Source organism: Tachypleus tridentatus, chromosome 3 (assembly GCF_004210375.1).
Source record: "Tachypleus tridentatus isolate NWPU-2018 chromosome 3, ASM421037v1, whole genome shotgun sequence".
Lineage (NCBI taxonomy): Eukaryota > Metazoa > Arthropoda > Merostomata > Xiphosura > Limulidae > Tachypleus > Tachypleus tridentatus.
In genome coordinates, this window is record NC_134827.1 from 84,603,690 (window position 1) to 84,610,157 (window position 6,468).

At 36.7% G+C, this 6,468-nt stretch overlaps 1 long non-coding RNA gene across 1 annotated transcript in view; it reads right to left on the minus strand.

The window, feature by feature from the left end:
* LOC143247379 (uncharacterized) overlaps positions 1–6,181 on the minus strand; it is a 33,046-nt gene extending 26,865 nt beyond the window's left edge. Inside the window, exon 1 of the long non-coding RNA XR_013026535.1 lies at positions 5,733–6,181. This is a non-coding gene — a long non-coding RNA (uncharacterized LOC143247379). The remainder of the gene's footprint in view (positions 1–5,732) is intronic.
* Positions 6,182–6,468: the final 287 nt, after the last annotated feature.

A 6,468-nucleotide genomic window follows, 5' to 3' on the forward strand; every position in this document is an offset into this window, starting at 1 on the left:
CAAAACAATTTGTGATCAACAACACATACTGTAGTAGCCTATATACACAGTGATCTTTCTGTACTAGTACACATACCAACGGGCATAGATTTTTTTACACATGATGGGGCAATGATTTTTGTAACCATTTATGTAGACTGTTCAATTTGCAAATTGGTAATCTATGATTACGTGAACGTGAAAGCTGTAAACGTGCAGTCACAGAGTAATCTTGTTGCCACGATACTTCAAGGTTTCCATGTAGGTTTGTATAAGTGAGGTATTATGAACAGTTTTCAAAATGTCAATAGAACAAAGACAAATGTATCACAAATTAACTGCCACATGAATTTATTCCTGCACACTGCACAGTATTAAAGATGGCCATTATACTTTACAAGGTTACTAATAACTTTCATTGCATGAATTACATTTTCAAATATTAATAAAATTAGTAATTACCCTTGATAAGTTTATATCTACTAAAAAACTGTTCATGTTGTTTGATTAAAATAATTAAAATGTTTTTGCAAACTCTTGAAAATTACACATCAATACAATGTAGCACATAATTATTCACACTTTTTATTGAAGTAAGATTCATTTAGTCCTCTAGTCTACATGTTCCCAAATGTAGACCTCCATTGTGATGATCTGTTTATGAATTCTTTCATAAGCTCTTCTATATTTATCTTGTCGACCTCATCTTCGTGAGTGTGACAAACTGCCACATGGTTGAGGCAGCACCGAGATATAGTTGACCTTAACCACGTCTTCAACTGTCTTAATGCAGAAAAGCTGTGTTCACATTTGCAGCTGGATACTAGACATAAAGCAAAATTTTCATGAGAAGAAACACTTCACTAAACACTCTGCTGGCTTGTTTCATGCATTTTACGGTAATCATTCTTCACACATTTCAGAGATACTGATTTTGTTGTTCCTTTGAACATGAGCAACTGAAACTCGAGCTGTTGTACAGATATTTCTGGATAGAAGTTTATAACCGAGTTGTCAATCTTGACAGATGTGATCATGTTCTCAAGTGCCAGATATTGTCTCAAGTCATTGTTATCTGCATTGAATTTAGTGGTCAGATGTTCTATGACTGTGTCCACAAATTCAAAATATTGGCTTCTGTAGTAATCTCTAGCTGTTGCAGAATGGTGTGCTGAGCCACCACCTGTGATCCTTCTGGGGAATCTGCGAATGTGTGGTAATTCAATTGGCACCAGATCTAGGGAAGTTATCTTTTTTCAGCTTCATCAAATATCTTATTGAAATTTTTTTCTGTTCGCAATACCCGCAATTGCTCAACTGTCACTGCAGATGCTTCAATTATGCCAGATACTGTCGCTGGTTGTGCTTGGAATGCACGGTTTAGTCCTCTAATACAGGTAATGGATGCTGAGCCATCAACAATCCTAAAATTGTCTTTTCTTTGTCAAATCTGTCCAGCAGACCTCGTGCTTTCACTGCTACATCTGATTTTTCATTTGCTAATTCAAACAAAGAATCAACAATGTCGCTATAGTGATCACTGGCACATGCAATTGCAGATATGCGGTACAGTGTGTCGGACACAGTGGGCAGATGTATTTAACCGAACCATTGTGGCTGTCGGACGATACAATATTTTCAAAGATTGTCTTGGATTTGCCTGACCTCTGAAGCAAAACACAAAGTTCATATACCCACTGGATAGAATCTCGAACACACTCACAAGCTTCAGCTGCATGTTGCATTATTAAATTAGCCTTGTGTGCTCCCCAGTGACAAAACAAAGCTGAAGTTGCTTCTCTTTTATTTTTGCCTGGCATCCACTGTATGCACCACTCATGTTAGTGGCTCCATCATAAGTTTGTGCTCTTAATCCTGACAGGGGTAAATTGAGTCTAGTCAGTACATCAAGTATAGTCGAGAATATTGTTTCACTAGTTGTATTGGAAACACTGTACAAACCAAGAAATGTCTCATAGACGTCAAGGTTCTCATCTACGTATCATACACATATTGCTTCCTGTTCGGTACCTGTAACATCTTGAGTGCCATCAACCATTAATGCAAAGATTTTACTTTGCTGCACTTAGTGTGCTATGTTCCTCAGTATTTGATAGCTGAACATCTCCATTATTTCATTCTGACCCTGGGGTGATGTGAATGTGGTTTTCTTTGACAAGTAGGCCATCAACTCATGATCTTCCTCTTCCAGAAGCTTCACTAACTGCAGGAAGTTCCCCTCTGTATCAGTATGTCCACGTAATGCTAAACCTTGACGCAGTAAGAAACGTAAACTTCTGAATATTTTGCCTAGACTTCTTTTGCATTCTTCCTGCTGCTTCTTTTTTCCATCATGTAACTGGACAGTCACTGGAGTTACATCAAGTGAACCTTCTGGAGATATAGCGAATCTGTGCTGAGAGGAGAATTGATGTTCGTTGAATTTCTGTTTTGCCTTTTTCTAGTTGCAAAAACTGGTAGATATGAAGGTATACTCCACTGGCCTCTCCAATTTCCCTGTAAAAAGGCCTCTATTTTCCACCTTGGCACAATGAAAGCATATGACTTTTTAACACTCCTACGAAAAGTGGGGCCTAATAGGCCCCAGAGCAACTTGAAAGGTTATTAATATTAGGCTAATAATTTTGTATTTAAATGAAATTGCCATTTAAATCCATTAATGAATGGATTAACGAGATTCCCACTGTCCCTATCTACTATCTAGCGAAACCACAGCCAGGGGAACGGGCTTGGAGAAATCAGGACTAGAAACGTCTTTTCGTAGGAGTGTTAAGTCTGATTGTCGAAGTGCAGCCATGGGAACTCATCAAACCACTTGCCCTGGAAGTTGAGATTTTGAGATTTTGCTTTCTGTCGTGGTATTAGTTGTGGGTCTGGATGATACGGCTTTCCACACTGTATCTGTGGAGTGTCAGATTTTTCATTACTGCACAAACTTGTTTCACAACTATCTGGTGGTTCATGATGTGCAATAGTTCCACAAGCGTTTTCAGACTCGTCCTCTGATGAACATGGTATTCCCTCTGTATGACAAGTTTCTATTCCCGTGCTTGAGGTTGTTGGATTATCTGCATCTACATTGTCACTTGTACTACTAGTAACTGGCTTGCAGAACTGTCTAATATCGGAAAGTTTCAGACGCTTGCTTGTCATAACTGGAATCTGTTTTCCAGTTGGCTCAACAAGCTAAAATACAGTCTTTATTGAAAAACTCTAATGTACAACGAACGAAGATAGAACAGAATGGAAGTAAGACTAAACTGTGCAATGTATTTAAGTTGAACGCGCAAACCTCACAGTGACTACCCAGCCAACTGACCGCCTGGGCATCGCTGGGACGATAATGTGTGCTAGTTACAACACAAGTAATTGCAAGTTTCTCGAAAAATACTTAAACAATCACAAATATATTATATTCCTGATAAAGCTCATCAAAAGGCAAACACAATGTGATACAATGTCTATAAGCACGTCTATTAAATAAAAACACCTAAACAAAAACTAGCAATACAATTCGAGTAGAGGCTTCAGGCTGTTGAAATCGCTCCTTTTGTGTTCTAATTATACAAGAAAATACAATATTTTTACTATCTATGATAAGAGAACATATTGTTCTTTTACCATAAAGCACCAACACTTTATTAGAGGGCAGTAATAATCTGAAATTTCATGGATTAATGAGGGCCACAAACACAGGTCTAATGAGCACTGTTGTAAAATTGAGGCTCAGACTAAAGGGAGCAAAGGAAGGTAATGTAGGTCGTGTCTGGATCTGAGCGGTCTGAACCTGTCGTTAACTGTACACCAAACGTACACTATGGTCAGTAGTTCGGCAGCTAAGGAGAGTAAGTCGTTCGACAGTAAAACTGGCTAGACATGCATAAGAACAAATGGAGTAGGAAAACCGCACATTATACACATAAGTTTGATGCAGCTACAAGCTACAAATGGCCTGCCAGATCTATATCACAGGAATTTATGCTTGGGAGTAATATTTTCGAATTTCATGCTCTGTTCAATCTGCTGTGATGAAAAGTTTACTTAATCATACACTACGTACAAGACGTAGGTAGATTCTGTGATAGTGCTTGCAAGCCTTACATGTATACTTAGATCTACTAACTGATACTTACGAACTATCGCTTAGATCGAAAAGCTTAGAAGCAAGCCTATATTAAAGATGTACATTTTGGCTACTGAAAAAGCCTACATCTAGGCCTAATTATGTAATTGGATTGGTAAGAACACAAGAATCACAAGAACAGAAACACAATTTGTAGGCCTGTGATGCAATAAAACAATTCAACAGACGAAACTGTAGGGGGGATTATTGTATGCACCATAACCCCCACCTAAAATGAAAGGGGAATGTATCCCCCATCCCTACAGAATCTACACCCGTGCACATACCTAACATAATCAACTGTAAACTGTACTGGACATTGAACTTCTAAATACTGCATTAGGTCTAGCCTAGAGTACCTTAATCCTAATCAAATATCTGAAGAATGTGTTGTGACCTCAACTTTGCACTCAGTTTTGTCCTGGGGACTTTAGATGAGCAAACAAACCATACATCAACAAAATAGGCATATGTCTGAAACTTTATCTGCATGTTTGGATACGAAGGCAAATTCAAAACGACGTCCTTAAGGTGGGAATAGGCCACTTCATTATTCCTTTAACAGTAGCGTTTCCTGTCTACATACACTAAACTAGTTCCAGTATTTAAGCTTAACATTATTGTCACTCAGTTCTCAGATAACAACACTAACGTTAGGTCTAGTGCTAATACATTGCAACTGAGGCCACTAACGTTAATCCTGGTACTCAGAACCAACCTTGCTCACATGAACTTGTTTAATTCACGCACTTTTTCAGAGAATCTTAAATTGATTTTGTTGATTTGTCAGTTCTTTATAGTACCTTTGTATGACCACGGTGCCACAGTACTGTACTATTGCTGTAGTTTCTCGAAACTTTAGTCACTCACTCAACGTTTTTCTTAACAATGCAGAGTCAAGTCAAACACGGCAGACAAGAACAATTACAAAAAAAAATCGACTAAAATTGAGTGTGGCAGTGAAAGAGTTAAGGGCATTACAGCTAGGGGGAAAAATGCGGTGCCCCTTCCATTGGTGCCCTAAGCACATGCTTATTTTGCTTAATGGTTAATTCAGGGCTGCTTCAGTTGATGTTAAGCCTTTATAGCATGTGATTTTACGTATAATGACGATAACTGTAATATTCAGAGGAAGTTAAACTTGCAAGTTTGCTGCGGAGATTCAGTTCATTTTTGCGAAAAATTTCAGCTCTGTGTCTTTCCTTAATACTTTGTTTTAAACGTATTATATGAAGTTTTTCTTTGATATATTTAATTTGTTGGTTGGTCTGGAGATATACTTTTATTTTTAGGAAGGTTGGTGTTAATTTTTCTTATCTGCAAGTTTTGTAAACGTTAAATTTAGCATCATATTTTTGAACTTCAGCATATTTTTTTGTAATAAAATAATTTCTTCTTTGCTATTTCGCCATAACAGAATCAGATTCTTTTTATAAGGCTTAGATTGGTTAATGGTAACTTTAGGCTTAACAGGCTTTTTTTTTTTTTTTAAGATACGTCAAACGGAAGTTAAGCTGTAGATTTGATTTTAAAAGATTAGAGATATAAATATATGCTCAGTACTCTCTTTGACGAAATAAATTATTCTTGTTATTTTTTCAATACTCACAGTAATATATCAGTTGTTAGGCCTACATTAATCGTAAGGCTTTCCACGACGATTAACTTCCCTTTTTACTTTTCTTTGGCCTAATTCCGTTTCATGACATCTCGTCTGCTATTTTTTCTGTCTCCTTGCTTTTACTATTCATTTTACACTATTTATTTATCTTTAGCGGAGATAGACTAGTTCCTTTGCGCCATAAAACACCAAACTAACTATTTATCTTTACCTAATCGTCTGTTTTCTGTGTTATAGACATCAATAAATTTTACGCGACATTCGATAATCTCGGTATCAATGAGTTACAAACACAACGTACGACTCTTATCGACTTTCGTAATTAAACTTGTCATAATGTTTACTTTAAATTAATTGATTGTGACTCTCATGTTACGAATAAAGCTAAACAATCAAATTAATTCTTAAAATAAATTAACAACTTCTACACTTAACAGCCTTTTATATAATTTATTTGATAAACATACGAACTTATGTAATAATATTTATACACGACTTAGGCTGAGTTTCGTGTCACGGTGGTCAGGTGGTTAGAGCACTCGACTCCTAGCTCCGCGTCTACATTTCTGAAGTTTTTATAATTTAGTTTCCTTTCCCTTGAATCTTGTTGCAAATTATATTCTTATAGTTATTATTTTAAGTTAGATAAGCTAAATTATTTGCTCTTAAATTAAATATTAAGATTTGTTTTTTGCGCGAACCATTATGTCTTCCCCTGTAGGGG